At 44.7% G+C, this 17,761-nt stretch overlaps 1 protein-coding gene across 2 annotated transcripts in view; it reads left to right on the top strand.

Moving 5' to 3' along the window:
* The first annotated feature begins 1,348 nt into the window (after positions 1-1,348).
* The window catches only part of Btbd9 (BTB domain containing 9), a 351,364-nt gene continuing 334,951 nt past the window's right edge, over positions 1,349-17,761 (top strand). For both annotated transcript variants that reach the window (XM_052164613.1, XM_052164614.1), the window contains exon 1: positions 1,349-1,675. The gene's annotated coding sequence lies outside the window, so the exon portion shown is untranslated. The remainder of the gene's footprint in view (positions 1,676-17,761) is intronic.

The raw sequence follows: 17,761 nt of genomic DNA, 5'->3' as shown, positions 1-17,761 counted from the left end.
GGCTGACTGGGCAGCAGCTTCAAAGCTGACTCCCTGCTTCTCTCATATGCTTTTCTCTGTCTCTGGTGCTCTTGTCCCTAGCCCAGCGGGACAGTTTCAGAGCAATCTCCTCATAACCTTTACTGAGCCATACCTGCAAACTCTCCTCTGTCACCATCCAGATTATGGCGATGGGGGAAGTGGGTCTTGGTGGGGAACGAAATTCTATAAAACACAACAAACAAGGTTGGAACTGGCTATCACCCGTGGGCAGTTTCCTAATGTTAAACTCTAGGGTTTGCTCCATAGCCCTGGACTAGGCACCTTCATCTCACTACACTCAGTTTCTTCAAAGATTTCCCAGTCCAGTTTGTCCCCTTTGCTCTTTTAATTTCTCCAAAGACAAGTAAATTGGGGACAGGTGTATCGGAAAGTAGACGTATTAAATTGATGGTTATCGTTCCACACAAAAGACGTGAGCAGAGCGTGTTTCCCCAATTAACATATCCACATTCCACCGTTCTACCATAGTCATCGGTAAGGAATGCCATAGGCATTTAGTAACTTACGCACAAAGGCAGCTTTCTTTCCGTCTTGCTACATGTTACTCCCACCTATCTCAGCAACCATGCTAGAAACCTGGCCTACCTATTCATTCCCCGCTCCGCCAGCGCCTTGGTTGTGGCTCTGATCGCTTCCCTGGCCCAGCCCTAGCCCCTCTGTGTCTGTTCATTTTCGCTGCCCATTTAAGACGTCTTTCCTTGGACTTAAGTCTTCTGTCTTCAAACCCATGCACCCAGCCAGGTAAGTATCTAACTATCAAGAGAGATGACTCTCTAGGTTTGGCCAGGATCAGACCTGCAACCCAATTTCTACGGCTTCAAAGTCCACAGTCCCTGCTTCTTATGTGAAAGATGGAGTCTAATGGGCTTTATACTTTACACTTGGTAATCCTGGACTGTGTGGTGTTGGGTACTTATGTCCAGGCTTCTGTCAGAGTCTTGAAATTAGGAGTTCGAAAGAGACCAGGTTACCCGGCAGCCTTGCACGCATTATTTCGTCCTAAGTTGATACGGTCCTAGCACAGGCAGGTCGGGTATCAGTCTTCCCACTTACAGAACAGGGAAACTTGAGTCGTGGTATTTCCGGCCTGGCCTTCATAGCACCTTGATGCTGTTAACGACTCACTTGGCTCATTCTTTCTCCCTGTCCAACTTTCTCGCATCTAGCTGACTGTCCATCGGGACAAAGTGCAGGAGGAGGCTTTCTCCAACCCGCACTCCGGCTCTTCCCCATACGCAGTGACGCGACCGATGACGCTATTCAGTGACGTGCGATGACGTGCCTCACCCTGAGCCAGGTGTCGGCAGCGCGGCCACACCCTGAGGGCCCAGTTCAGGAGGGGCAGTGGCTCCGACCTGGGGAAACACGCCTCAAGAACCCCGCCTGAGGCGACCTGGGGCCCTGAAGTCCTGGGTCCTACCGGCCCACGGTTGATCCGTTGCTAAGTGACGCCAGCGCGCAGAGCGCGTGCGCGGCCACGGCGGTGTGCGTGAAAGCGGGCGCGCGCCGCGACGGCGGCGGCGAGGAAGGCGGCGACGGCGGCGGTCGAGGGGGCGGTGGCCACGAGGCGGGGTCGCTGCTGGCGGAAGAGACGTGTGTGGCGGCGTCTAGGTCGCTGAGGAACATCGTCGGGGTGAGTCGCCCGCACCGCTCGTGGGAGGTGGGGCCTGGCCGCACCTGCTGCGCGGGCCCGGGGCGCGGGGACGCGCCACCCCCCTCCGCCGGACCCGCGCGCGCCGCTCCACGCCCCTCGGCCGCTGGTTCCGGGGGCGGGGACGGGGGCTGACGAGGGTCAGTTCCGGGACCTGGCGCTCTGGGGGGCGCGCTGGAGAGAGGGGTGCCGAGGAGACAAGTGACCGGGTTGCAGGGTGACGCCGTCAGTTTCCCTTACCCTGAGGAATTCGAGGCGGGAGAAGCCCGCGTTCCTCAGCAGCCCCGGGTCCACACTGAGACGCGACTGTGCAAACCTGATAAACGCGGAAACGGGGACCCTCGGGGTTAGGGTTCGCAAAGTTTTGGGTTAACCGGGAAGGGCTTCGTCGCCTCTACCCTGGCGGGTCTGGGAGTAGGAGCGGGCTGTTAGGGAGAGCTTCGGGCACACCCACGACCTGGGGAAGGCGACCTGTCAGTGTGGATGCCGGTTGGTTGGCTAACCTGTTGCCTGGACCTTTCAGCCTCACGTGCATGTCCACGTGCTCCTCTGGCCCTTTCTTTTTCTTTTTAAATCCGGTCTTGGTACACATTTTTGAAGCCAAGGGACCATATCCATCCAGTATTGTTACTTCCTTATAGACTCAAATCTGCTCTTTTATCTGTTTCCCAGAACTGTGCTATGCTTTGGCCATCGCAAAGGTCTGGCGAATAGGTCAGCCCTGCCTTTTGTCTGTGTTCTTCCTAGAAGTTAGCGGGCTGTTATTTAGCTGGTGGAAATATAGATTGTGTTCCACGCGTGGGCTGCCATGGTGAGGCTGGAGTTAAAAAAAGATGCAACTGGCCATCAGCCAGCCAGTATACAGGATTCTGTTGGCTCAGTTTTGTGTGTGGTGGTTTATTAAGGAGGAATAATGGAGACAAATGGAAGAAATAATCTTTCCCATTACCGGTTAAAGGCAGTGCCAGTGACAAGATAGGGTAACATTGACATTTGATCATGCATAAAAATTGAGGCACATAACTTTAGAGTTTCCACCCAGAATCTGCAACCCGGAGATTCAGTTGTTCTAACAGTCTCTGTAAAGTATGGCTTCTCAAGTCTTGGAATCAGTAAAGCTTGCTCTGTAAAACCAAATACTCAGGAGCTACTGTTCTTTTACGAGCTTTCGTGACTTAGAGTTACCTATTTTCCTTTCTGCTTGTGCCTCCTAGAAAACTGCACACTCCCGAGCAGATAGCTATGCAGTTGATGCAGCTCATCCTCTGCGTACATGATTTATCAGTATGAGAGGAGCATTTAGCTTCATCTTTCACATAGTTAATGCAACTGCTTCCCTCTTTCCAGGGTTGTGTCTAATCAGTGAGAGGATTGTGGGGTCACAAGCGAGGTCCATGACCAGCCCTTTTTCTTTTAAGAATAAGCCGTCTAGTCAGGAAAAGAAATCATGTATATATCAAAGAATCCTGGAAGGAACTGAGGTAGTAGTATTAGTTGGGGCTATAGTATTGGAGAAATTTACACAAGAGGAGGTCAGAACGAGGGCTGGCCTTTAAACAGTATAAAATTGGAATTAGGAATGAGTTAAATCCTGTGGTGAAAAGTTAGTGCTAATTTGGTCATTGGATGGCAGAAGGATATTTTGAGGAGACTTATGTGACTGAAGCAGAGAAAGGTTCCTTGTACAGAAATAGTGGGGAGAGAGACTTTATAGGGTAGCTGTAAAAAATGTTACAGACATCCCATTAATTCTAGGGTAGAGTCTGTTCACAAGAATCAGTGGGGAGAAGGAACCTCTACTGAGAAGTGCTTCCATCAGATTGGCCTGCACAGGAGTGTGGGGGCATTTTCTTAATTGATAATTGATGTAGGGGGGCCAACCCACTCCCTACAGACTATACCTTGGCAGGGGGTCCTGGGCCTTGGGAGACTGCAAGCCAGGAAACAGCATCTGCTTTCTGCCTTTGCTTTTCTAGATGATGGACAATTAACCTGTACAAAATAACTCTTTCCCCAAGGTGGTTTTGATCAGGGTTTTATCACAGCAACAGCAAATCAACTGGAACTGAGTTGGTCTGTAGGGTGGGATGAGGTGTTATTAATCAAAATTAAGTCTTGGATAAGGGTAAGTTACAAGTGTTATTCCATGAAAACATCTATTTGTTTCTTTTTTTTAATTGGTTATTTTAATGTATCTGTTTCTTGAGGTAGGTTTTTACATATAACCCTGGCTGGCCTCGAACTTGTTCTGTAGACTTAGTATGCTCCTCCTGATTCTGCTTCCTGAGTACTGGAATTACAGGTGCGCGCCACCAAACCCTGCCTAAAAATAAATGTTATTTTTACTTAAAGGATATCTGGCTGAGCCAGGATCAAATTTCTGTGTCCTTTGATTTCATTTAGTGATTGGAATAAATGTTTCATCCCTGTGTGTTTATCCTTGGTTGTCAGTATTGCATGGCTCAGCCACTAAAATCTACCTAATGAGCTTAGGCCGCTGTTGTGGACATTGACGGAAATGTGGTAACCAACATCATCATCCAACTATACTCAGTGACACACTTTCTGTCACGATTATCTCTCACAGTGCCCTGCTAGGCAATATCTGCTGATCCTCTGACAAAGGTACAAATATGTTAGCTAGAAGAAAGGTACTAAGAAACACTGACAGAAGGATCTGGCAGTAATTAGACTCTGCTGGACAATATTAATCCATCTATAACGTTCTTCGTTATTAGAAAATTCTTGAGCTCTTTGTAGTGACACATACTTGTAATCTCAGCACTAGGAAGGGAAAGGCAAGAGGCGCAGAGACTCGACGTCATCCTCTGCAGCAGTGAATTGAAGCTAGCCAAGGCCATGTGAGATTCTGTCTCACCCTTGTTTCCCCCCAAAAGACAAAATTCTGTGGGATGTTTTGTAAGCTGGAGGTTGAATTGCTGAGATGTGTAGAGTTACTTGGCAAGGGCTGCATTATTTAACAACTCAGCAAATATTTATGAGGCGCTAGCTTTGACTAGGTATTCATTCCGTCAGGTGCCGAGAGGGCATAGATGAGTGGGGTACTGTAATACCTTTGGCATGTAAGCCTCCATCAGAGATGGTAAACCATCGACTGTCATCTGTTGCAATAAGTTAATCACTTTGAGAATAAATTACTAGAGGAATTAATCACACTTGGAAAACATTGATAGCAAACGTTTAGGAGAGAAGAGGGTAGACCTTAGCCCCACAGATTAAGTAGATTTCTGAGTATGTAAAGAAGAAGGCAATTTTCTAGGTAGACAGTCTTTGCTGAACATTAAGATTGAATGGTTCTTTTGGAAATGACCTGAGTTGTTTCTTACCTGCCTAATGTGTGGCAGTAGAGATAGGATAGATATATTAGAGAGCCAAATTATGACCAGATCTAGGGATCTTCCATTCTATTTATTTATATTTAGACAGTCTCTTATAGCCCTAGTTGTCCTGGAGCTCATTATGTAAACCAGGCTGGCTTTGAATTCGCTGCCTCTGCTTCAATTACCGGGATTAAAGGGGGTGCCACCACATCTTGCCCACTGTATTCTTTTTTGTTTTGTTTTGTTTTGTTTGTTTCTTGTTTTTTTGGATTTGGTTTTTTTTGAGACAGGGTTTCTCGGTATAGCCCTGGCTGTTCTGGAACTCACTCTGTAGACCAGGCTGGCCTCAAACTCAGAAATCCACCTGCCTCTGCCTCCCAGAGTGCTGGGATTTCAGGCGTGCGCCACCACTGCCTGGCTTTGCCCACTGTATTCTAAAAGGTCTAGATTCACTGTTCATTTGCTTGGCCAAATGGAAAGCCAAGAAAAGTAGATTGAACACATCCATTGACAAGAAGCAACCAACAGCCCCACATAGGTCACCTTAGAGTAGGGAGACAGGGACCCGCTGGCATCTCAGAGGAAAGTGGGATGGATAGAGGTCAGAAGCATTGTAGTTGCTAAACGTTTAAAATTTTAAGTAGAGGGGAGGGGGATATATTAAAGATGATGACCTTGTGTGAGCAGGTGGGTGATTATGATGCCATTGATTAGAAAATAAAGAAGGGTGGGTTATAGAGCAGAGAAGCCATGGTGCTGGTGGTTTTAAGGAGCATATGCGGAGTTTCAGTCGACGGATCCTCTAGGTAGGTAGGTCGAAATTCTCCTACAGAGTCAAGGAGAGGATCAGTATAGAGTAAATCACTAACTGCAGGACCCTTGGAGGTAAGAGGATACAAGGCCAAATCGGTGCAGTACTGTTGTGCTATTTATTGGCCAAGTGACCTTGTCTCAAATTAATGCCTTTTATCCTCGGCTTTTTGTTAGAATTAAAGCATTCTTGTGAAGAAGAAGTAATGTATTTGGTGATAGCAGAATGTGTCTGGCATGCACACATTGAACAGTAATAATAATAGACATACATAGAAGTAGATGGTCTATGTAAAATCAGAGGCTGGGACTTAGAAAGGACAAAGAGTGGGACTTGGGAAAGCAGGAGAATCGTTTGAACTCAGATCGGCTCACAATCTGCTTTCAGTTTCTATGAGAAAGTACTAGAAACTAAGGAGTTTGTAAACAACAGAAATTTGTTTCCTCAGAGTTCTAGAAGTTGAAATGTCCAAGATCAGGTGCTGGTCTGTGGTGAGGAGTGGTGCCTGTCTGTCTGTCCTTTTCTTCTTTTATGGGAGCCCCAGTCTTGCCGTAGCAACAGAGGCGTCATGCTTTACCTACCTCACAAATGCTTCATCTCAACACAGTTGTGACAAGAATTAGGTTTCCAATCCCTTCAGTCTGTAGAACCTTTTCCAAACTTGAGCAGGAGCGGCAGAACATGAAGGTAAACAGAAGGGCCTTGGTAAAACAGAAATCCAGGCCCTTTCCCGGTGCGTTTAGTGTAGATGGGGCTTGACGGTTTGCAGTGTCCTGGTGAGGCTGCGCAGGGACATTGACAACTGAGGAAGCCTGTGTGTGGAGGAGGAGCGGGCATGGGCAGAAGCGGCGATGCCCAAGTGTTTGGAGATCCAGGGAGGAGTCCGGAGAGAATCGAGAGTGGAACGGTTTTCCGGACTGTAGGCTCATCACCTGAGTAGTTCAAAGGACTTCTCAGAGTCTACCAAAAGCCGGGTGTGTGACAGTGTAGACAGTGTATGGAGGAATATTTTAAGTTGCGGATCGCTGTGGATGAGTGTATGTCCTCCACACTGATTTTATTTGTGCCCCTAGATCGAGATGAAGCTACTATTTCTGATTTTACACACATAAAATAACTGCAGACTTTTTCCAATAGCTGATGTCTAACTTGGGCATTTGGCTCTCTGTTACATACTTGGTCCTCATTCCTTTTTTTTTTTTTTTTAAATGACAGTCCAGGTTGTAAAATCTGCTTGCTTGCTTGCTTTCTTCTTTTCTTTTCTTTTCTTTTCTTTTCTTTTCTTTCCTTTCCTTTTCTTTTCCTTTCCTTTCCTTTCCTTTCCTTTCCTTTCCTTTCCTTTCCTTTCCTTTCCTTTCCTTTCCTTTCCTTTCCTTTCCTTTCCTTTCCCTTTCTTTCTTTCTTTCTTTCTTTCTTTCTTTCTTTCTTTCTTTCTTTCTTTCTTTCTTTCTTTCTTTCTTTCTTTCTTTCTTTCTTTTTTGTGAACTTGACAAGCTAGAGTCACTTGGGAAGTAATTGAGGAATTGCCTCCATCAGTGACCGTGTGTGTGGTGGGGGACATTGTTTTCATTTATGATTCTCGTGGAGGGCCCAGCCTACTGTGCTTGTTGCTGTCATGGGCAGGTGTGAGAAACTGAGAGAAGCTATGGAGCAAGCCTGTAGGCGGGGTTCCCTCATGGCCTCTGCTTCAGTGGCTGCCTTCTTTCTTGCTTGAGCTCCTGCCCTGATTTCCCTTAGAGATACCTGTGAGCTATAAACCAAAATAACCCTTTCCTCCCCAAGTTGGTTTTAGTGTGTTACCACAGCAACAAAAAGGACACAGAGTTAGTGTGAATAGTGTGTGTCTGGATTCCATTGTGGGTTCATACTGTTAGGGAAGCAAGTACTATGCTCCCTGTTTCTGGAGAGTTTACAGAAAGTTTGGTAAAGTGTGTAAAGCCAAAGAATTTAATGGTTTAAAAGGAGTTAACTGTTAAGTTTAACCATAGAAACCACTGATGTAATCGATTTAGGACTCAGGGCTGTTTGAGGATGGACATTAGGTCCTCCATATCACCTGTACTGAGCATTTCTAACGTCTAGTGCAGATATTAGTATTTTTTCTAATAGGAAGTTGAAAGGTGTTTTTTTTCTCTGTTAAGATATTAAGTGTTTGTTGGGCAGTGGTGGTGTACACCTTTAGTTCTAGCACTTGGGAGGCAGAGGCAGGTAGATCTCTGCCAGTTTGAGGCCAGCCTGGTCTACAGAGGGAGCTCCAGGACAGCCAGGGCTACAGAGAAACCCTGTCTTGAAAGAAAAAGAAAGATATTAAGTATTAACGGTTTCTCCAGATTTCGTGTGATGTGTTAGGCAGGGTCATTGTTCATTGAGCTGTGTTCTGGGCCCCGAAGACTAGTTGTAAATCGGTAGAATGAATGTATGCGCATGCATGTTGTCAGGATGGGGGAGGATGCCCGACTTTTAAAATGTTCAGATTATACTTAAGAACAGTCTATTGAGAACTCGAAGTTAAATTTATCAGCTTTTTACATGCAAGGGCCATTGAAGAGTACAGATATGTTTAGCTTTTTTTCTTTGCAATCCAATTTGTAATTTGGTGGAGGAGAGAGCGCAATTAGAGAGAGAAAATAGACTGAGCAGGAATATGTTAAGGCTGTATAAATATTGATTACAGGCTAGGTACTTGTGCTTGTTGAGTGGGTAAGTGCAGTTTTGATCTCGGTTCATAAGCCTTTGTAATCTTTCAGAATTGTAACAAGTCTAGGGCTGGACCTGGGGCTGGGTTGGCAGAGGCCTTTGCAGGACCTGGGGCTGGGTTGGCAGAGGCCTTTGCAGGACCTTTCAGATGAAATCTGTGGTAGCAGGGTGGAAAGCTTGCCTAGCAAGCATGAGACCCCGAGTTTGGTCTCTCATACTCAGTGAACTGGGCACGCTGGTGCACAGACTGCCCCACACCTGCAGTCCCTGCACTTGGAAGGAGAAGGCAGGAGGCGCAGAAGCTCATGGTCGTCTTCAGCTGCATAGTGAATGTGAAGGCAGCATGGGATATGGGAGTTCTTGTCAGAATTTTTTAAAAAGCCATAAATCTGGCCATATTAACCTCCTGGGCTACCTTTTGCATCTGAATATGAGATGCAGAACTATTCCAGTGTCTCTGTCCTGGTAGTTTGTGATTCGAGAGGTCTACCTAGTATGATAGCTGGCTTTCCTATAGTAAGTATTTGAGACAAACCAACTTAATAAGAGAAAAGGTTTATTTTATAAGGCTTATAGTTTTGGAGGTTTATATCCATAATTGGCAAACGCATTACTTTTAGGCCTGTGCTGTGTATTTGCGTTGGGGAAGCACATCATGGTTAGAGTCCAAAGATTCCACAGTCACCTTTGAGGGCATGGTCCCAGTGACATAAAACCTTCTACTAGATTCCACCTCCTGAAGGTAGCACTTCTGTCTTTGTCTAGGAGACTAGGCACCAAGCTTTAATGTGTGGACCTTGGGAGGATATTTCAAATCCAAGATATAGCACCCATGTAAGGACAGTGCTAGTTACAGTTTGTATTCTAAATGTTGCCCAGGGTCCTGTTAATGACATTCTTGGAAGATGGAAACACTTTTAGGAGTTGGACTTGCTAGAAGGAATTAGGCTATTGGGACATTATAGAAGATATTTGGGATCCCATCCCAATCCTGTTAGCCTCTCTGCCTCCCATCCACTGCCTTCTGCCAGGATGCATTACTTCAGCACGGGTTAGAAAACTGGACCAGCTGCTGTGGACAGAGACTTCTGAGCTGAAATGAATCTTTCCGCCTTCAACTTCAGTCAGTCAGTGATAGAAAGCTGACTAGTATAAGGATCATTAACAACGAGGAGCCATGTAGAGAGTGGCAGTGTGGTGTGAGGCCCTTTCTGTGTGTTCTTTAACTCTAATGATCTTGAAAACCTGACAACTATCCCATCTGTACTAATGAGCCAAGTGAGTTCCAGAATGGGGAGCAATTTGTCTGTCGTCTGTAGCCAGTGAGGGATGGCACTGTGCATCAGCCCTAGGCTGGGACTCTCAATTCCAGGGCTTCTTCTAGTTAATGTCCTGGTTTCAACACGGGGTCCCTGCATGGGAGTGTCTTGATGGACACACGCACGTGCACATGCAATCACACAAATGCACATATATACCAGGCACTTCTGCAGATTATGCAAACACTGTTAGCAAACAGGTCACAGCCTTAGAAAATACTTAAACACTTGAAGATAATTTGATAGCATATTTAAGGTTAGAGAAGAAAGGAGACTGACAAAGGCCGAATGCTGACTATCCTATGAATAAGTGCTGTTTTTTAAATGACATGTTTTACCTAACGTTTGGCTTTCTTTATGGTACATGTTCTTGAGAAAGAAATATAGTTTTTTTAAAATATAGCTCATAAGTAGCATTTTGAGCTCATCCATAGCAAGTAAATCCAGAACTTAAAGACATTTTCTTCGTGGTGGTTTGAATGAGAATGGCCCCCATAGGCTCATAGGTTTGAAGCTTGCTCCTCAGTAGGTGGAACTGTTAGGGAGTGTGGCCTTGTTGGAGGAAGTGTGCCTCTGGGGCTGGTCTTTGAGTTACCAGATACCCACACCATTACCCTTGGTGCTCTGTGTGACTGCTTGTGGATGTGAGCCCAGCTGCCGCTCCAGTGCCTTGCCTGCCTGGCTTCTGCTGTGCTTCCTGCCGGAACTGTCATGGACTCGCCTTCTGGGACTGTCAGCCCCAGGAAACTCTTTTATAAGTAGTCTCTTCACAGCAAGAGAACAGGGACCAAGACATTTTTGAAGTCTTACCCCAAGCAACGAAGTACTTGAGATGTAGTAGCTAATCTCTCTGCTGTCTACATCCTTTGTTCCTTTCATTGAAATGTTTATGTTCAAGCCTTTTCACCAAACAAATTCATTCTAATTATGGTATAATTCAGTTATTTTGATTTGGTCCTGGCATTTTGACTGAGTCACTTTTATTCATCCTATTTTCTACATTCCTGGAAATGCAGACTATAATTATTTTTGTAAAAGTCAGTTTTATCTAACTTTGGAATAAATATTTGTACAGAAATTAAAACTCACAAATGCACTAGTTACTAAATACCATACCAGTATCTAATGCAGTCTGATAAAGCAAATTTAGTTGTTTCAAATGACATACTTTTTCTCAGTTACTGTGGGTCAGGAACTCAAAAATAGCCTAGCTGAGTATTGTAGCTCAGAGAGCTGGGGAGTTTCAGTTTGGCTTTTGAAGTCCAAAGGCTTGGATAGGCTGGGAGATGACTGTTGGGTAGAGGCCTTACACCTTTCATCGGGGGCTGCCTGAGGGTCTGTCAGGGTTGCTTGGCTTCATCCATAGCCACTGATGAAAGACTGAGGAAGAACCCACATGTCTGCTCACCCTGTTTGAATATCAGTGTTACCTCTGTTTTCTTTCAGTTATAGCTCCTATTTAAGACAGCAGTTAGGCTCCACCTATTTTGGAAGGAGGAATCAAAGAATTTGTGGATAGCTTTATAAAGTAAACAAATTTTATGCAATCATAGGACATTTCTCCAGAGGAAGCCATTTCATCGGCTGAAATTGTCTCTGTCAGATACATGCAGTCATTTTTCTGACTTGTGTTCACAGTATGAGAGAAATGATTACTGAAGCATTATAAAATTATTAAGCAAGTTTCTGTAACTGGAAGGTTTGTGGAGTCCTTGAAGTTTTCTGTCACATTAGCGTTAGGGCTAGTGCGCCTGGAACACTTTCATTCAGCCATTCTTTTTATGGGAGGACAAGAAGCAAGAATGACAGGGTCTTATTGTGTAGCCCGGGGAGGTCTCAGTGTGTTCAGTTATGCTTCCGTAAGTCCAGTCCGCCTGCCTCTGTCTCCTAACTGCTGCGATTAAAGGCAAGCACCACCACCGCCTGGCACACTTAACACTTTTGATCTTTTAAAATACAGCCACGTGGTTTGTCCCGGTTAGTTTTGCTGTCAACCTGACACATCGGGGAAGTGCCAACCTCACTTGAACAACTGCCTCAATTGGACTGACTTGTGGGCAGGTCTGTTGGGCTGATGTTGCATGAGGATCCAGCCCTCCATGGGCAGTACCATTTCTTCCTGTCGTGCATGGCTTCCTTGATGAACTGTTCAGTGTAAGGTGAAGTAAATCCTTCCCTCCACTAGGTTGCTTTCAGTCAGTGTTTTATCCCAGCAACAGAAAAGTAAACTAGAATATTCTGGGTAATGTTACTGACCTTATAAATTTCCTGAAAAAACAAAACAAGACAAAACAAAAAAGTGCTTCCTTAGCCTCTCTGCAGGCTTGTCTTACCTGTATGTCTTCAGAAATCTACTTGGTTCACCCATGGATACCACTTAAAAAACAAAATGTACTCAGTTGACTTCTCTCGTACTATCAGCCTGGGCCAGTTTCTCAGTCTGTGTCTCTACAGCACCTCCAGGGTTTTTAATTAGCATATTTTAATTGTACAAAACAGTGACTTGTGATGGCATCTTTCTATGTATAAATATATTTTGCCCTGGTACATTGTCTTCTAGGATTGTCTGACTAGAGCTTTTGGCAGGACCACCACGGTGTTCTTTCTTCTATGTTTCCTTGGGACATGTTTTTTGTCCTCTTGGGTACCCTGACTTAGGTCTGTGAGCTCCGATGGGCCTGCTTGCTCCCCACAGTGAACCTGTGCTGCTCTGCCCATGGAACCAGTGTGTTCTGCAGAGAGGTGAGGCAGTGAGAATGCACCTGCTGCTGCTCAAACTGTGACCCACCAGCGTAGCATCCTTCAGTCTTTCCTCAGTCATTGTTGACGAGGTTATTGCCAAATTAGGGTTTACTGTGTCTTTGTTCTTTTTATAATTTTAATCGTTTTCCCCATTATCTAATTCAAAGTTACTACCCTGTTAGTCTGTGGCTGGATTTGTAGATTTTTAAAAAATGAGTTATCATTTAAAATTATCCCAGATTTGGCTAATAGGAATCTTTTCAAATTGGTGCTGTGCCTTTCCAGCTTGTTCCCATGATTCTTGGATGTCCTCTTTAGTTTCTGGTTCAAGATAGTCCAGGTCTGTCTTATAGTTTTCGTACTCTTGCCTAGGAATCAGCATTTTCTCCACAGAACCCCAGCACATTCGGAAGCAATATCTGGGTTTTAGGCACGGCGGTGTAACTACTGGGTGGCATTGCTTCTGGGCTCTCATAACAAATAGCTACTAGGTTGCTGTGTGTGTGTGTGTGTGTGTGTGTATAAGAGAGAGAGAGAAGGGGGAGGGAGATGGAGGTACAGTATATCCTCGGGTCCAATCCTGTACTACTGGGTTTATTGTAGCAAGTTGTTTTTCATAGATGTGACTCCTTCCCCCTTTTCCAAAGTGCTGGTCCCTATTCCACCACTGATGGCTTCTCACCCATTTGCACACTGCTAAATGTACCAAGGAAGTAGGTTTGAAGTTGCTGAACTGTACGTCTGTGAAAAAAACTCCTTTACTAGAGAGCAACATTCCTTGTCAGCGTTAGCTTGAGGGTTCTGGTCCAGATACCATGCTCAGAGGTCCCAGGGTTAACTCTCCTCTTACCCCTTTTCCGTGTGGCTGTGGTGTCCATTTGAAATGCAGTTTGGTGTTCTGTTTGTACTTCATTCGGGCTCCACTCTTAACACTTTTGCTCATTTTATTGTCTTTTTTTTTTTTGTCTGTGCAAATCATTTTATACAAATTTCTGTTCCACAAATCTCTGTTTATAAAACATTGTCACTGTCCTCTGACCTTTCCACATGGTTCTTTGTCTTTGCTGGTAGATAACAAGTGCTTTTTTGTCAATCAAAACAGTGATCTTATACATGCCCCACAAACACTTTATTATAGGGTGTGTACGTTAGAACTTGGCAAGGCCCGTGGTATTCTAGTTTTGAGTCTTAGTAGGTGGTAGCAAACTGTTTCTCATGGAAATCCTTGTGTTCTGAGTCTGGTACCAACAGTGTGAACTGCACTCCTGAAGCCTCATGAGACTAATGCTACAGTCTTCTGTAGCTTGCTGACATGCTAGAGGTGAAAGGCAGTGTGGTGGAGAAATAAATCCCTTGGCAATATCTCATCTGTACCAACTATTATTATTATTATCATTATTATTAGTTTTGTTTTGAGACAGGGTTTCTCTGTGTTGCCCTGGCTGTTTTGGAACTTACTCTGTAGATCATGCTGACCTTGAACTCAGAAATCCACCCACTTCTGCCTCCTGAGTGCTGGGAATAAAGGCTTGCAACCCTCCCCCCCCCCCCAGCTCTCATAAACTATTTTAAAATCACTTTTGCAGCAGGTAATCTGAGAATATTGTTCAAGATCCAAAGGATATACAAGTTGAGATTAAGTGTGTAATCTGTACTCCATTACAGTTCCTATTTCTTGTAAATAGTCTGTGTTGTCACTGGTTTATTGATTTATTCGACAGAAAGTTATCAAGTGCGTCTTTAATGCCAGGCGTACTTCTGGTGTTTGGAGTCATCGACATGAACAAAACAGGCCGAGAGCTGCACTCTGGAGCATCTGTTCTTTCAGGAGAGTGGCTGGTGAGGTGCCTCAGCAGATGCGCTTGCTGCCAAGCTTCACAACCTGAATTTGATTCCTGGTACTCACATGGTGGAAGAGAATTGACTCCCAAAAGATGTCTTTTGACATCCAAGTTCATGTCATGAACTATTTCTAAATAAAGAGATAATAAGAGACAAAAATGAATTTTTCTTAGGGCTGTGCACATAGCTTAGTGGTAGAACACTTGCTTATTATTGTTTGAAGATTTGGTTCCATCCCTATCACTAAAGAAAAAAAAAGGCTTTATCTATCTTTAAAGAAATAGCCCATGTAAATACAGCATGCTTCGATGTGTATTTAAGAAAACTCAAGGTAAGAAAGAGTTCTATTGGGAGTCTTCATTCATCCATCATTAAAGATATTCTCACCACTCCCCCTCCACTGCTCTCCACGTGCCCCTTTCTCCTCCCGTTAGCTGCTTCTGTCCCAGCTCCCCCCACCTCTTACTAGTGTGCTTTTTCCCTGTGGTATTTTCCACCTCCCTTAAGACCTCTTCCTGTCCTTCCTCTACTCCATTTCCAGTTGTATGACTTGTAAATATGTCTGCACACAGCTACATGACATGTAATTCTAAGTTTAGATTATGCGTATATGAGAAAAATGCAGTGTTTGTCTAAGAGTCTTGCTTATTTAGTTTCACATAAGGAGTTCCAGTTGCATCCGTTTTCCTGCAAATGTCATCATTTCATTCTTTAGGGCTGCATACCACTGCATTGTGTGTATGTACCACAGCCTCACCTGTTGGTGGACACGTAGAATGGCCCTCTTTTTGTCTGCTGTGAATGGCACAGCTGGGTTCATGGATGTGCAGTCTCTGGATGTGAAGACTGAGTCCTTTGGGTGTACACCTTGAGTTGTATAGCTTGGTCATATGGCTACTTTAGTTTTAGTTTTGGAGAAGCTGCTGTATTGATTTTCACTGTGGCTCTACAAGTTTACACCAGCAGTGACAGATGGTTTCCTTCTTCCCACTCCAGATTCTCACCTGTAATTTCTGTCATTTGTTTTCTTGATGAGTGGGGTAAGATAGACTCTCAGAGTATTAATTTCCCTGATGACTAAAGGCGATGAGCATTTAAAAATCTTCATTGATAGTTCATATATTTTCTCTTAAAGCTGATCTGTTTGTTAGCCCATTTATTGGTTGGTCAGATGATTTTTGTGTTTAACGTTTGGAGTTCTTTCTATATCCTAATTATTAGTCCTTTGATATATAGTTGGCAAAGGCTTTTTTCCCTCTTATTCTGCAGGCTTTCTCTTCACTCTGATGATTATGCCCTTGCTGTGCAGAAGCTTTTAGTTTACTGTAGCTCCGGTTGTCACTTGGACTCTTTCTGTGCTGCTGGAGTCTGTCTGGACAGTCTTGGCTCCCCTCTCACTGTGTGTTCCTCTACTAGGTTCAGGTCTTACATTAAGGTTTTTAATTTATTTTAAATTGATTTTTGTGACAGATGAAAGATGGATCTAATTTCATTCTTCTACATGTGGAAATCTAGTTTTCCTTTAGTAAAGAAGCAGAATGTGGTGGTTTGAGTGAGGTGGGCCACCCTAGGCTCATAGATGGTTAGTTCCTAGTTGGTGAGCTGTCAGGGAAGAAGTAGGAGAGGCGTGGCCATGTTGGAGGAGGTGTGCTGGTTGGGAGGGCTGGAAGTTTTAAAAGCTCACACCAGGCCCAGTCTGTCTGTCTGTGCCTCTCTGTCTCTGATTCTGTTTCTCTGTATATGTCTTTCCCTTTGACTCCTGACATGCTCCCCACCATGATGATAATGGACTAACCCTCTGAAACTGTAACCAAGCCCCTAATTAAATGTTTTCCTTTATAAGAGTTGCTGTGACTATGGTGTCTCTTCATAGCAGTAAAACACTAAGACACTGACTTTTCTCCAATGTTTATTTATGACAACTTTGAAAAATATAGGTGGCTATAACTGTATTGATTTATTTAGGTAAATGTAAGAGGAGCAATAAAAAAAATTAAAAGGGTAAAAGTACTTTTAAAAATGGTTTATCAGTTAAGAGCACAGGCTGATCTTGCAGAGGTTCAGAGTTCAATTCCCAGCAACCACATGGTGGCTCACAGCCATCTGTAATGGGATCCGGTGCCTTCTTCTGGTGTGTCTGAAGACAGCGGCAGTGTACTCATGTACATAAAATAAATACATAAATCTTAAAAAAAAAAAAGCCAATTAAGCAAAACCAAAATCCTACAAAATGTGGAAAAAGGAAAGGGAAAACACTCAGGGCAGCACAGAAACTAATGAAAAGAACAAATATCGTCTAAAAATGGAAAGAGTAAACTAAGTTAGATGAACGAGAATAACAAAAAACCTTGAAATCGTTTACCAAATACAATATAGTAAACATGGAAAAAACCCCCAAATCACACGGGGGGAAGTGGGGTGATAGAAAAGCTGCTTTCTGTGTCCTCAAAGCGTGGAGGCTGCCCGCTGTTACATGCATGGAAGGGGTGAGGTCAGCTGAACATCTGGACTCTGGTCTCTGCTTTCCTCTGTGTTCTGTGGGTGTCTTCCCTTCAGTGGTCGCTTCCCTTGTTTGCACGACAGGGGCCTCTGCTGGCCACACCTAGCTTTGCATCCTGTAGGCTAAGGAGCTTTCTGAGCCTCCCAGGGACTGGTCTCTTGTTTGGCTACTTTAGCTGAAGGATGTTTCCCAGGTTCATTGGGGGTAAGACGGCAACTTCAGTACTAAGATCACTAGGAGCCTAGCCACATGCTTCAGGGCCTCCTGGGTGTTAATGGTCACCTTGTTAGAGGGATGCCACTGTGGATTTTGGGTGTGGTCTTGGACCTAGATTCTTAAAGCCACAGCAGTGAAAAGATGGGTGGCCACAGATTTTGATTCTTCCTTTAGTCCTAGGCTCAGAGATATCAACCTTCAGGGTAATTCTCCATTGCTGAGCTCTGTTCCAGGCCCACATGGGTGGTTGTGCACTTCTTACCTTGTGCTAGAGTTCCTGTCACCTTCCCTCTTCAGGGAAGCCCTCTGGCTCTTCACAACTGTTGCTCTAGGGTCCTCAACCAGGGGCTAGGGTGAGGCAAACTGAGGCTCCGGAGGCTGGGATCTCTATTTTGGGTGTCCTGAGTGGTTCTGTTTCTCTCTAGCTAGTGCCCAGCTTCTGCCCTCTAAGAGATGCGATTTCTTCTTGCTGTTGACTTGTGAGTGGAACCCTTGTCCCACCAACACCTGCAAGTGGGTTTCAGGTGTGTGAAGGGAGGGCTGTGGGCTTGTCCTGAGGGCAGGACCACCCAACTTTGTTAGGGCACACCCTTTTGGAAA

This window comes from Apodemus sylvaticus, chromosome 19 (assembly GCF_947179515.1).
Source record: "Apodemus sylvaticus chromosome 19, mApoSyl1.1, whole genome shotgun sequence".
Lineage (NCBI taxonomy): Eukaryota > Metazoa > Chordata > Mammalia > Rodentia > Muridae > Apodemus > Apodemus sylvaticus.
Note: the sequence above shows the minus strand (reverse complement) of the source record. Positions and strands in the feature narration are given on the sequence as shown.